Source organism: Sapajus apella, unplaced genomic scaffold (genome assembly GCF_009761245.1).
Source record: "Sapajus apella isolate SASKATOON/1434 unplaced genomic scaffold, GSC_monkey_1.0 scaffold64, whole genome shotgun sequence".
NCBI classification, from domain to species: domain Eukaryota; kingdom Metazoa; phylum Chordata; class Mammalia; order Primates; family Cebidae; genus Sapajus; species Sapajus apella.
In genome coordinates, this window is record NW_022437004.1 from 5,126,533 (window position 1) to 5,140,714 (window position 14,182).

The window sequence follows — 14,182 nt, forward strand, 5'->3', positions numbered from 1 at the left end:
CCTGGGAGATGGAGGTTGCAATGAGCCCAGATTGAGCCACTGCACTCCAGCCTGGACATCAGAGCAAGATTCTGTCTTAAAAAAAAACCAATTAGCTGGGTGTGGTGGTGCACACCTGTAGTTCCACCTACTTGAGAGGCTGAGGCAGGAGGATCACTTGAGCCCGGGAGGCTGAGGTTTCAGTAGCTATGGTTGCAGCACTGTGCTCCAGCCTGGGTGACAGCATGAAACTCTGTCTCTTAAAATGATAACAATTTTAAAAACTAACAAAAATTTTAATCAAAGAATTATTTTGGCCAGGCACAGTGGCTCCATCCTGCAAATCCCAGCACTTTGGTTCCAGGAGCTCATCACCAGCCTGGGCAACATAGTAAGACCCCATCTCTACTAAAAATGTGAAAATTAGCTGGGCATGGCGGTGTGCACCTGTAATCCCAGCTACTTGTGAGGCAGGAGAATGGCGTGAACCTGAGAGGCAGAGGTTGCAGTGTGCCGAGATTGTCCTACTAAACTCCAGCCTGGGCCACAGAGACTCCATCTCAAAAACAGAAAATAATAATAATTACCAAAGGATGAATGAAGCTGAAGAGTATTTAGATCACAAGTTGTTGTCCTTATGACTGTGTTTCCTCCTTCCCTCAGCCCTCACTCCTTCCCTTAATCTCTTCCTTTTTTTCCCCCCCCAAGTTGAAGTCTTGCTCTGTCACCCAGGCTGCAGTGCAGTGGCACAATCTTGGCTCACTGCAACCTTCACCTCCCAGGTTCTCCTGCCTCAGCCTCCTGAGTAGCTGGGATTACAGACACCCACCACTACACCCAGCTAACTTTTCTATTTTTAATAGAGATGGGGTTTTACTATGTTGACCAGGCTGGTCTCAAACTCCTGACCTCATGATTTCACCCGCCTCGGCCTCCCAAAGTGTTGAGACTACAGGCGTGAGGCAGGCACCTGGCCCTTTCTCTTTCTTTCTTTCTTCTCTCTACCCTCTTTAAGTCTGCATCATGAAATAAAATTTAAATCTCCAAAAAAAACAATTAGAATGACTGGATCTCAGAAATCACTTTCTTCTTAGTTTGCAGCCTAACCAACATGGTGGGAGGTGGCCCTGATGCTCAGGAGCCCAGGGATTGTGGAAATACCCACAGCAGGGTGCAGCCTTTCAGCTTTTGATTCCAGAAGTGCCTTGTGAATATCCAGGCACTTCTCATGCATCCTCAATTCCACATTGGGAGGTGCAATGTATATGATCCTGTTTACACCAATGTTCAATGCACTCTTTTTTAAAAAGACAAATTCAAGCTGGGCATGGTACCACCCTCAGGAGGCTAAGGATCCTCTCTCAGGAGGCTAAGGCTGGAGGGTTGCTTGAGGCCAAGAGTTCAAGACCAGCCTGGAAATATAGACCCATTTCTAAAATAAAATTTTTTTAAAAAACGCTGACTGGCTGGCTGCGGTGGCTCATGCCTGCAATCCCAATACTTTGCGAGGCCGAGTAGGGCGAATCACCTGAGGTGAGGAATTCAAGTCTAGCCTGGTCAACATAGTGAAACCCCATCTCTACTAAAAAAAATACAAAAATTAGACAGGCATGGTGGCGGGTGCCTGTAATTCCAGCTACTTTGGAGGCTGAGGCAGCAGAATCGCTTGAACCCAGGAGGCAGAGTTTGCAGCGAGCTGAGATCACACCACTGTACTCCAGCCTGGGTGACAAAACGACTGTCAAAAAAAAAAATATATATATATATATATATGCTGGCATTGGCCAGGTGTGGTGCCATGGCTCACAACTGTAATCCCAGCACTTGGGGAGGCTATGGCAAGCAGATCACTAGAGGTCAGGAGTTCCAGACCAGCCTAACCAACATGGCGAAAGCCCATTTCTACTAAAAATATGAAAATTAGCTGGGTGTGGTGGTGGGCGCCTATAATTCCACCTACTTGGAGTGCTGAGGCAGGAGAATTGCATTAACCTGGGAGGCAGAGGTTGCAATGAGCTGAGATCACGCCACTGCACTCCAACCTGGGTGACAGAGTAAGGCTTCATCTCAAAAAAGAAAAAAGAGTTGAGTGTGGTGGTGTGTGGTCTCAGCTACTCAGGAGGCTGAGGTGTGCGGATCACTTGAGCCCAGGAGTATGAGGCTTCAGGGAGCTATGGTGGAGTCACTGCACTCCAGCCTGGGTGACAAAATGAGACCCCTATTTCTAAAAAACAAATTTAAGAAATTAACAAAATAAGAGACAATAGGATAGTATTCATCACCAATAAGAGATCAATCATATCACCCACTAAATCTTGCCAACATGATCAAACTCTAATCTGATGGGGCAAGCATCAATCCAGCTGCAAATATGCCACAAATACAAAAGACAGAGAATGGGTTCAACTGCACCAGGGAAATCCAGACTTTGAGAAATGCTACAGGTCCAACAGTGTGGAATCTTCCAAAATCCATAGAAAGGAGAAGGGATAGGCCAGGCAAGGTGGCTCAGGCCTGTAATCCCAGCACATTGGGAGGCTAAGGTGGGTGGATCACGAGGTCAGAAGTTTGAGACCAGCCTGACCAACATGGAGAAACCCCATCTCTACCCAAAATACAAAAATTAGCCAGATGTGGTAGCACATGCCTGTAATTCCAGCTACTCAGGAGGCTGAAGCAAGAGAATCACTTGAACCTGGGAGGCAGAGGTTGCAGTGGGATGAGATTGTGCCATTGCACTCCAGCCTGGGTGACAGAGCAAGACTCTGTCTCAAAAATAAATAATAAATAAATATATAAATAAATAAAAAGGAAAAGGGATAAAGGAGAAACTTGTAGATTGTGTCTTTTTTTTAATTTTAGCTTTTGGCCGGGCATGGTGGTTCACACCTGTGATCCCAATCTTTGCACTTTGGGAGACTGAGCTGGGCAGATCACCTGAGAGCAGGAATTTGAGACCAGCCTGGCCAACATGGTAAAACCCCAGCTCTACTAAAAGTACAAAAATTAGCTGGGTGTGGTCCCATGTGCCTGTAATCCCAGCTGCTTGGGAGGATGGGGCAGAAGAATGGCTTGAACCCAGGAGGCCAAGGTTGCAGTGAGCTGAGATCGTACCACTGCACTGCAGCCTGGGTGGAGTGAAAAAAAAAAAAAAGAAAGAAAATTAGTTTTTGTAGAGACAGGAGTCTCCCTGTGTTGTCCAGGTTGGTCTCAAACCTCTGAACTTAAGTGATCCTCTCACATCAGGATTACAGGTGTGAGCACTCACCCAGCCAACAAACTTGGAGATTGAAAGAGGTTTAGAAGACATAACAGTGCTGGGGAACAGTTATGGGCTAGAGATGCATACTAGGGCAGCTCTACTCTAAAGAAACAGAAAGAGGCCAGGTGTGGTGGCTCACACCTGTAACACCAAACACTTTGGGAGGCCGAGAAGGGAGGATTGCTTGTGCCCAGGAGTTTGGGACCAGCCTGGCAACATAGTAAGACCCTGTCTCTGGGGGGAAAAAAAAAAAAAAAGTTGTTTTTTTTTTTGTTTTTTTTTTATTAGCTTGGAATGGTGGTGCACACCTATAGTCCTGGCTACTCAGCAGGCTGAGGGGAGACGATCACTTGAGCCCAAGAAGTCAAGGCTGCAGTGAGCCATGATCACACCACTGCACTCCAGCCTGGGTGACCAAGCAAGAACCTGCCTCACAAAAAAGAAAGGAACAGAAAGAAGCAATTACTGTGAATGTCAGGGTTGGGGAATACTTCTGGAGAGAAGAGAGGGGCTGGCATTCTGCCCATCTCCAGCCCCGTCTGGAAGTACAGAGTCTAGTGGGGAAGACAGCGGCACAAGTGGAGATTCAGGCTGCAGCACCAGGAAGTTCCCTTCCACCTTCCCGTCTCCTTGCCCTTTGGGGAACAGGAGCATGATTTTCTTTCTTCTTTGCCTTTCTAACTAGATCGAGTTTCTGATGGGAGAATTCATATACAGGATGTATAGCATCAACATCAACAGCCAGCTGGAATTGACGGCTTTGTCGATACCCCAGCCAGGCACATCCTTTATTCCTCTGCTAAGTACATCTGGATGTTGCTGCTGTCCAGGATTCTCAGCCACATGCTCAGTGCCCACTCCCAGATTCTGGAAATCCCCTGGCATCCCCTCTAAAAGGAGAGATGCTCCCTCATGATTCTGCATAGAAATTGTCTCTATGTGTCTTTTTTTTTTTTTTTTTTTTTTGAGACAGAGTCACTCTGTCGATCAGACTATAGTCCAATGGTGTGATCTCAGCTCACTGCAACCTCCACCTCCCAGGCTCAAGCAGTTCTCTTGCCTCAGCCTCCCAAGTAGCTGGGATTGCAGACACCTGCAGCCATGTCTGGCTAATTTTGTATTTTTAGTGGAGACGAGGTTATGCCATATTGGTCAGGCTGGTCTTGAACTCCCGGTCTCAAATGATTTGCTCACCTAGGCCTCCTAAATTGCTGGGATTACAGGTGTGAGCCACCGCATCCAGCCATTTCTGTGTCACCCCCTTAGGCCAGCCTCTGCATGTTTGAGCTTGATGAGGCTATGGCTGTCCAGCTGGCTGCCTGTCATCTTTAGTGCTGTCTCTGTGCCTCCTCCATCCTTCTCAGCTGCCCATAAATTCATTTTCTTTTTTTTTTCTTTGAGATGGAGTTTTGCTCTGTCACCCAGGCTGGAGTGCAGTGGCATGATCTCGGCTCATTGCCACCTCTGCCTCCCAAGTTCAAGTGATTTTCCTGCCTCAGCCTCCCAACTAGTTGGGATTACAGACACGTGCCACCATGCCTGGCTAATTTTTGTATTTTTAGTAAGATAGGGTTTCACCATGTTGGTCAGGCTGGTCTCGAAGTCCTGATCTCAAGTGATCCACCCCCCTCGACCTCCCAAAGTGCTGGGATTACAGGTATAAGCCACAGTGCCCAGCCTCAGTTCTTAAACTCAGCCTGAGTGGGCCTCTCTTGCTAGCAGCTAAGAGCTCTGACCCCTACGGCCTTCCCCCACGCAGTCGGAAGTGTTTGGATATTTCTGGATCTAAAATCCAAGTGTCTAAGCCTAGCATTAGTTGCAAGTACAGATGGTCACACAATTTTTTGACTTTGCAATGGCACAAAAACGATCACATTCAGTAGAAACTCTGCTTCCAGTACCAATACAACCTTTGTGTTTTTCACTGTTAGTATAGTATTCAATAAATTGCATGATGGACAGGCACAGTGGCTCATGCCCTTAATCCCAATACTTCAGGAGGCTGAGGTGGGAGGATCGCTTGAACTCAGGAGTTTGAGACCAGCCTGGGAACATAGTGACACCCTGTCTCTATAAAAAATATAAAAATTAGCCACGTGCAATTTTGTGCACCTGTAGTCCCATCTACTTGGGAGGCCGAGGCAGGAGGGATCACTTGAGCCCAGAAGATTGAGGCTGCAGTGAGCTATAATCATGCCACCGCACTCCAGCCTGGGTAACAGAGCAGGACCTCATCTCTTAAAAAATAAAAAATTTTGGCTGGACGTAGTGGCTTATGCCTGTAATCCCAGAACTTTGGGAGGCTGAGGTGGGTGGATCATGACAAGGTCAGGAGTTCAAGACCAGCATAACCAACACAGTGAAACCCTGTCTCTATAAAAATACAAAAATTAGCTGGGTGTGGTGGCACATGCCTGTAATCCCAACTCAGGAGGCTGAGGCAGGAGAATTGCTTAGAATCTGGGAAGCAGAAGTTGCAGTAAGCTGAGTTCGTGCCATTGTACTCTAGCCTGGGAGACACAGCAAGACTCGGTATCAAAATAATAAATAAGTAAATAAAAATTTAAAAGTAGGTAAACTATTGCTTCATGAGGACAGCATTTCTGTTTGGGATGATGAGAAAGTTTAGAAACAGATGGTGGCGATGGTTGCACAATATCGTGAATCTACCAAATGTCATTGAATTGTACATTTAAAGGTGGTACATTTATCCAAGTTTATTATCTATTTCTACAAACATTCATGAAGGCTGGACCCCTGAAATGTCAAAGTCTTGATCCAAGGTAGGGACGGGTGAGTGGGTTTTGTTCTCCTTTTAGTACTGCTTGGTTTGTTCTCAACCTAAAGTCGGCTGGGCTAACATCCAATGCTTGGCAGGGTAGGTGCATTACATGCATCTGCGGGCCAGGTATGGTGGCTCATACATGTAATCCCTGCACTTTGGGAGGCTGAGGTGGGCAGATTGCCTAAGCTCAGGAGTTCAAGACCAGGCTGAGCAACATGGTGAAACCCTGTCTCTACTAAAAGTACAAAAATTAGCTAGGTGTGGTAGGGTGCTTATAGTCCCAGCTACCCGGTAGGCTGAGGCAGGAGAATTGCTTGAACCTGGGAGGCAGAGGTTGCAGGCAGTGACCAAGAGGGGATCACTGCACTGCAGCCCGGGCAACAGAGCCAGACTCCACCTCCAAAAATAAAAATAAATAGGCCAGGTACAGTGGCTCACGCCTGTAATCCCAGCACTTTAGGAGACTGATATATGCAGATCACCTAAAGTCAAAAGTTCACGACCAGGCTGGCCAACATGGTGAAACCCCAACTCTACTAAAAATATAAAATTTAGCCAGTGCTCACGCCTGTAATCACAGCTACTCGGGAGGCTGAGGCAGGGGAATCACTGGAACCTGATAGGCAGAGGCTGCAGTGAGCCAAGATTGCCCCACTGCACTCCAGCCTGGTTGACAGTGTGAGACTCTGTCTCAAAAAATAATAAATGCATTTTCAACTTAGTATCTTTTCAACTTTTTTTTTTTTTTGGAGACAGGATCTTGCTCTGTTGCCCAGGCTGGTCTTGAACTCCTGGGATCAAGCAATCGTCTCTCCTTGACCTCCCAAAGTGCTGGGATTATAGATGTAAGCTACTGCACTTGGCTGCTATTACCAATTTATATAGATTTATGGGGATATGACCCCGTCATGAGTCAAGGAGCATCTGTAATCATGCTGAAAATGGGGTGGCTTATGTGAGGATATGGGGGAGTGTCACAAAATACAGGGGGATCAGGGCCTGCAGGGGACACCGCAGGCTGCCTCTGGCTCAAACCCAGGGCTCCCTCCTCTGTGTCTCCTGCTGCAGGACAGAACCCAGGCTCACAGCTCTGCAAATCCATGCTGCCTGCACTGCAGGACTTCGAATCCACAGCTGGGGGTTGTGGGTGATGTTGGGGCAGGAGCAAGGCAGGGGGGACATGTCAGGGATTGCACCTGCAGCCACATTTGCAGAGCAAGTTTGTTTTTTTCAAGACAGAGTTTTGCTCTTGTTGCCCAGGCTGGAGTGCAGTGGCATAATCTCGGCTCACTGCAACCTCAGCCTCACATGTTCAAGTGATTCTCCTGCATCGCCCTTCTGAGTAGCTGGATTACAGGCATGCACTAGCATGCCTGGCTAATTTTGTATTTTTAGTAGAGATGGGGTTTCACCATGTTGGTCAGGCTGGTCTCTAACTCCCGACCTCAGGTGATCTGCCCACCTCAGCCTCCCAAAGTGCTGGGATTACAGGTGTGAGCCATCACGTCTGGCCAGTTTTTTGTTTTGGTTTTGAGAGGGAGTGTTTTTCTATCACCCAGGCTGGAGTGCAGTGATGCAATTTCGGCTCACTGCAACCTCTGCCTCCTGGGTTCACATAATTATCCTGCCTCAGCCTCCCAAGTAGCAGGGATTACAGGCTTCTGCCACCACACCTGGCTCATTTTTGTACTTTTAGTAGAGGCAGGGTTTCACTATGTTGGCCAGCTGGTCTCAAACTCCTGACCTCAAATAATCTACCTGCCTCAGCCTTCCAAACTGCTGGAATTACAGGCATGAGCCACTGCACCCGGCCCTGGTTGCCCTGCCCTGCCTGCTGGCTCCGTACAGCCTCAGCTTCTTTTCCCCCGACCCCTAGGTGATAGTGAGCAACCCCCAGTCCCTGGGGTTCTAGGCCACCTTCTATGAGAGCGGTTACAAGTTACATGGGAACACCAAGTACGATCTGGTTAGCTATGTCCCCACCAAACCTCGGCGCATGTCCTCCAAGCACCCCCTCTTCCTTCTTCCCTTACCAGCATAAAGAGCTGAGAAATTTCCAGATGACACAGCCCGCAGCCCGCAGCCCTGCCCCGTGGTGGGAAGATAATCAGGCAGCCGTCACCTATGTACCTGACTTCTTTAAAGTGTCACACGGGTCAGGTGCGGAGGCTCACATCTGTAATCCCAGCAGTTTGGGAGGCTGAGGTGGGTGGATCACAAGGTCAAGAGTTTGAGACTTACCTGACAAACATGGAGAAATCCTGTCTCTACTAAAAATACAAAAATTAGCAGGCCATGGGGGCATGTGCCTGTAATCCCAGCTACTCAGGAGGCTGAGGCAGGAGAATCACTTGAACCCGGGAGGCAGAAGTTGCAGTGAGCTGAGATCATTCCACTGCACTACCGCCTGGGTGAGTGAGATCCCATCTCAATAAATAAATAAATAAAAAGTATCACATGGGAGATTCCCAGATGACATGACAGGGAGACCCTAACCTAGCCTGAGGCAGGGCTGGAGATCTGAGTTAGCTGAGTAAACTGAGGCATGAGGATTCAGTGGGGGCAATTTCCACAGGGCAGGGGCCTGACCAGGTGCAAGTCAGCAACAGCAAATTTCTTTGACCAGGCTCATCACATCACAACCAGGTGAGTGAGGAAAATAATCACTCCTCACTGTGGGTCCCCAGAACTCAGGAAGCAAGGGAGTGGGAGCCGTCATACTGGGGCCATTGTTTCTCTGAGCTTCCAGAAGCCTTTCACAGGCGGTGGGATTAGAATGGAGCAGGGCTTGGCTGAGCACGGTGGCTCACGCCTGGAATCCCAGCACATTGGGAGGCCGAGGTGTGCAGATCGCCTAGGGTCAGGAGTTGGAGACCAGCCTGGCCAACATGGTGAAACCCCAGCTCTACTAAAAACGCAAAATTAGCCAGGTGTGGTAGCACTCACCTGTAGTCCCAGCTACTGAGGAGGATGAGGCAGGAGAATCGCTTGAACCTGGGAGGCGGAGGTTGCAGTGAGCCAAGATTGCATCATTGCACTCCAACCTGGGTGACAGAGCAAGACTCCAGCTCAAAAAAAAAAAAAGTCTGGGTGGGGGACAGAGCGGGGCTAAGCGACTTCCAGGTTCACTTCCCCTCCAACACCCCATCTCTTCCACTGTCCTGAGTTGGGGGATGCCCATGGTGTTCCATAGGTGCACTTGGGATTTTCTCTCTTGACCCCATAGGATATTTACCTAAAACAGCAGCAGCACACGGGCAGGACTGACCCAACTTCACTTCCAGGTATACTGTCTCCTGGATAGAGGTGGGGGCTGGGCTGCCTATGGGAAGTCCCTTAGCAGGAGCGGAGAGAAGCAGGGCTGAGATCACAACCCCAGCTCCAGAAGAGTAAAACGGGATGATTAAAACACTTTACAAGAGCCAGGTGAGGTGGCTCACACCTGTAATCCCAGCACTCCGGGAAGCCAAGGTGGGCAGATCACCTGAGGCCAGGACTTTGAGACCAGCCTGGTCAACATGATGAAACCCTGTCTACTAAAAATATAAAAATGAGCCAGGTGTGGTGGCAGATGCCTGTAATCTCAGCTACTCAGGAGGCCGAGGCAGGAGCATCGCTTGAACCCGGGAGGCAGAGGTTGCAGTGAGCTGAGATCATACCATTGCACTCCAGCCTGGGCAACAGAGCAAGACTGTCTCGAAAAAATAAATACATACAAATAAAGAGAAATAACAAAGGAAGTGAGAATATATTGTGAGGGACTCTAATACATAAGGACTGAACGTTTTCTCAGCTGCTGATAGCATTACTGCCAACCAGCTCAGTGATGTTGCTTTTCCCAGCCGGGAAGACCTGCACTTGTCCCCGAGGGCTCACCTTTTTGTACACCAGGCCAGTGATGGCCGACTGCAGCCTCATCTGCAGCACCTTGAGCTGGTACATGTTCTGATGCTCAAACAGCATTTGCAGGCAGGCCGAGAGGAACATCAGCATGGCAAGGAGGTAGCCTTTCCAGCCTGGAGGCTTGGGATCACCCATAAACTCCAGGAAAAGGCTTACAGAGGAAGAGGGAGAAGGTACAGCTGGTGAGAGGAGGTGCCCATGTGTGCTGCCTTTGCCCAAACCAGGCCAGGTGTGGAGGATCAGTCGGCTTGGTTGACTTTTTCACAATCATGATCTCGGTTATTTTCCCCACTGTCCATGCTTCTTTTCAATCTGACTGCAGCTCCTCAAGATCAAGAGATGGGGTTTTGTCCCCCTTTGTTATGGGCTAAATTGTGTCCTCACAAAATTTGTATGTCAAAGCCCCAACCCCTAGTACCTCTGAGTGTGACTGTATTTGGAAATAGGGCCTTTAAAGGGGCAATAAAGGTAAAATGAGGTCATTAGGCTGGGCCCTCATCCAGTCTGACTGGGGTCCTTATAAGAGGAGAAATGTAGACACATAGGGAGGCACCAGGGCGCACACACAGGAGACCATATGAGGGCACAGGGAGGAGGTGGCCAACTGCATGCCAAGGGCAGAGGCCTCAGATGGAACCAACTTGCAGATACCTGATCTGGAACTTCCAGCCACCAGAATCATAAGAAAAATACATTTCTGTCATTGAAGCTACTTAGTCTGTGATGCTCGGTTATGGCAGCTAAGCAGACACCACTTGAATCTGGACTGGCCACAAAACCACCTTTGACCAACAGAGTAGCGTGGAGGTAAAGCTATGCCAGCTGTGAGCCTCAAGAGAAAATGTGTTTTTTGGCCTATTGCTTAGAAGCCTCCCAAGCAGCCACATGAACAAGTCTGAGCTAGCTTTTTGGAGGATAGGAACCCACATGGAACAGAAAGCCATGCCAGCTTCAGACACACAGCTGCAGGCACATGAGAAAACCCAGCCAAGAAAAGAAGAACCACCTAGCTGAGCCCAGCCCACGTTACTGACCCACATTACCACGAATTAAATAAATGAATGCTTATAATTTTAAGCCACTCACTTTTGAGACATTTTACAGCAAAAGCTAATTGATGCAGTCAGGTAAGAGCTTGCTTACTTGCCCTTCTGGGGGACAGTCACTTTCTCATTAATAATTTCTCTTTCTCAGTATACTTCTCACCCACCCTCCAGTGTCCTGAGCACCAGATCTATAGGCAGAGGCATGAGAGCTGAAGCCCCCTGACCCTGGAAGGATGCCATTAAGAGACCACCAGCCTTAGCGGAGCTCCTGAAGTCTGGACTCACCTAAGTAGCTTGGGGACAGTGAACCTGAAGACATCACTGATGAAGAGGCTGTGTGTCCCAGGAGGAAGGTAGAATGGAACATCTGCCAGACGGCCCTCAGCAGTGGGCTCCACTGCCTCCCTTCTAGCCATAGGAAGGGCTCAGTCTCTGGAGCGTCCATGCCACAGCCTCCTTTCCTTTTATACACTATTGCCTTGGTGTGCCTTAGAGGAAGGGAGAAGTTGGCTCTGGGTCCCATTTTATACTCTCAGCCACCAGCACTAGGGCCAGGCATTAAAAGCTTGTTTTCCTAACAACGGGCGTGGGTGGGTGTGGATCCAGCCTGGCTCCCTCACCTGTGCCTCCTTATCACCCTGAGTACCCATTTAAGAGGTGGTCACAGGAGTTGTGGGGGAAGGGCAGGAAGGCAGCCCTGAGGCCTCCTAGATGGCCATGGGAAAGCACACATGTTGAGCACCTACTATGTGACAGGCACTCCCCAGTCATCTTAAGACCCCCAGCAAGCTCAATGTTGTTCCCATTTCACAGATGAGAAAACTGAGGCTCAGAGAAGCAAACTTGTCCAAGGGCACACAGCTGAGAAGTAAAAGCTGGGATTCAATTCCATCTCTCTGCCTCTAGAGCCCATGGACTTTTCTTTTCTTTTTTTTTTGAGACAAAGTCTCACTCTGTCACCCAGGCTACAGTGCAGTGCTATGATCTCGGCTCACTACAACCTCTGCTTCCTGGATTCAAGTGATTCTCCCACCTCAACCTCCTGAGTAGCTGAGATTACAGGCAAATGCCACAATGCCCAGCTAATTTTTGTATGTTTAGGAGATGGGGTTTCACCATGTTGGGCAGGCTGGTTTTGAACTCCTACCTCAGGTGATCCACCAGTCTCAGCCTCCCAAAGTGCTGAAATTACAGGCATTAGCCACTGCACCCAGCCTCCCATGTACTTTTCAATCTACCATGTTGTCAACCTGGAGGAAGAACAGCATCCCCTCTTCCACACACACAACCAGCCAGCCCTTAGGTGGTTTGAACTGGTGCACATCACAGCTGATGTGCACGAGGCCTGGTGCTCTGGCTCTGGGTGAAAGCACAGACAGAGGCTCAGGCTGCCTCAAACTCATAAGATCCCCAGCCTTTGGCCATAACCAGGGGCCACAGAGAAGAGCTAAAGTGAGGAAGGGAGAGGAGGTGGTAGGGGGAGGCCCAAGGGCCCCTCCAGGGCAGGTCAGAAGCCAGGGGCCATAATGGAGAGGCTGGGGCGATGCAGCTGCTGACAGCCGGTCGCTGTGTGGTCTAGGGTAGGTAGACTGCTCCCCTCTCTGTGAGAGGATGGATGTGGTCACCCCTCTGAGTCCTTTGTGTGCCTCTGACAATCTGTAAGTTTATCAGTAATTGCTTGCTTGCTTGCTTGCTTGCTCTTTTGAGACAAAGTTTCACTCTTTTTGCCCAGGCTGGAGTGCAGTGGCATGATCTCAGCGCACTGCAACCTCCATCTCCCAGATTCCAGTGATTCTCCTGCCTCAGCATCCCGAGGAGCTGGGACACACCACCATGCCCAATTTTTTTATTTTTAGTAGAGATAGGATTTCACCACATTGGCCAGACTGGTTTTAAACCCCTGACCTCAGGTGATCCACCTGCCTTGGCCTCCCAAAGTGCTGGGATTACGGTGTGAGCCAACATGCCTCGCTACTTATCAGTAATTTCAAACCCCATTACAAATTTGTGACCCGGGGCCACGTGCAGACATCAGCTCTTTACATGAAGGAGATCACTGACTTCCCTGGACCTCCTTGCCAGGGGGGTATTACTAGACTCTCCATTTTACAGAAGGGGAAGGAAGCTGAGGCTCTGAGAGGTGGCGATAGCAGCCCGAGGTCACACAGCAAGGGCAGAGCAGGGATTGCAGCCTCGATCTTGACTTATGGTTCCTAGAGTGTTTCTTGTGCACTAAGGACCCCCAACCCCACCATAATAATAATAATAATAATAATAATAATAATAATAATGGAAGCACAACAAAAATCCCCTTGTGAGCTCAGGTGGCAAGACCTTCCAGGCCATGGTATCTGCCCCTCATTGCTGGCCTGATCTGGTGTTTGGATTGGCATCTGTGGAGGGTTGTGGCTCAGCTCTGTTACTGAGTGGGCATGGCCTGCTGCTCACAGGTATTTTGGCATTTGGGTCTCAAAGCCAAGAAGATGCCCCTTCCATGCAGAGAGCATCCCTGACCACCCTTCCTGTCTGACCCCACCATTTCATTCATTGCCTTCACAGCCTTGCCCATGGCGCCAACCCTCTCTTGGTCTTGTTAGAACCCCAGATGGGTAGACTTTGCCTGAGTTTTTTACCAAGATGTCCCTACTATTGAGTCCAGCTCCTGCACACAGTAGGAGCTCAATAAACACTTGTCAAACGAATGGGAAAAGCAGACTGAGTGATATGTAAAAGGTCCTAACAAGAGTGCTCAGCACATACACTTATAAACATTTATAGAAGGAAGGATGGAGCCTGCCTGGGTGGACAGGACTTGGCTTTGGAGCCAGGAGTCTGTGGTTCCAATGCCTGCTCTGTCTCCTCTCCTCTGAGCCTTAGTGTTTCCCTCTGTAAAATGGGGTCAGGGAAGAGTTGACTGGGAAGTTTTCTTTCTGGCTGGAGATTTTTCTCTGTTCTGCTCTAGCCGTTTGCCCAGAGAGTCACTGTGTTCTGCCTGCAGGCTCCAAAGCAGGCATTTTCCTCTTCTGGAGGTCTCACCTCCCATAAAGGAAGAGGTCCAGATTGCTGTCTGATGTCTGGTCTCTGGACTGAAGGCCATTTAGTGCAGGACTCACAAACGACCGTGGGGCAAGGCAAGGGGTATGCATGAGTGGCATGGGCAAGGTGTGAGTTGGGGGATACAAAAGGGAGTAGTGAGGGCCGAGTGCG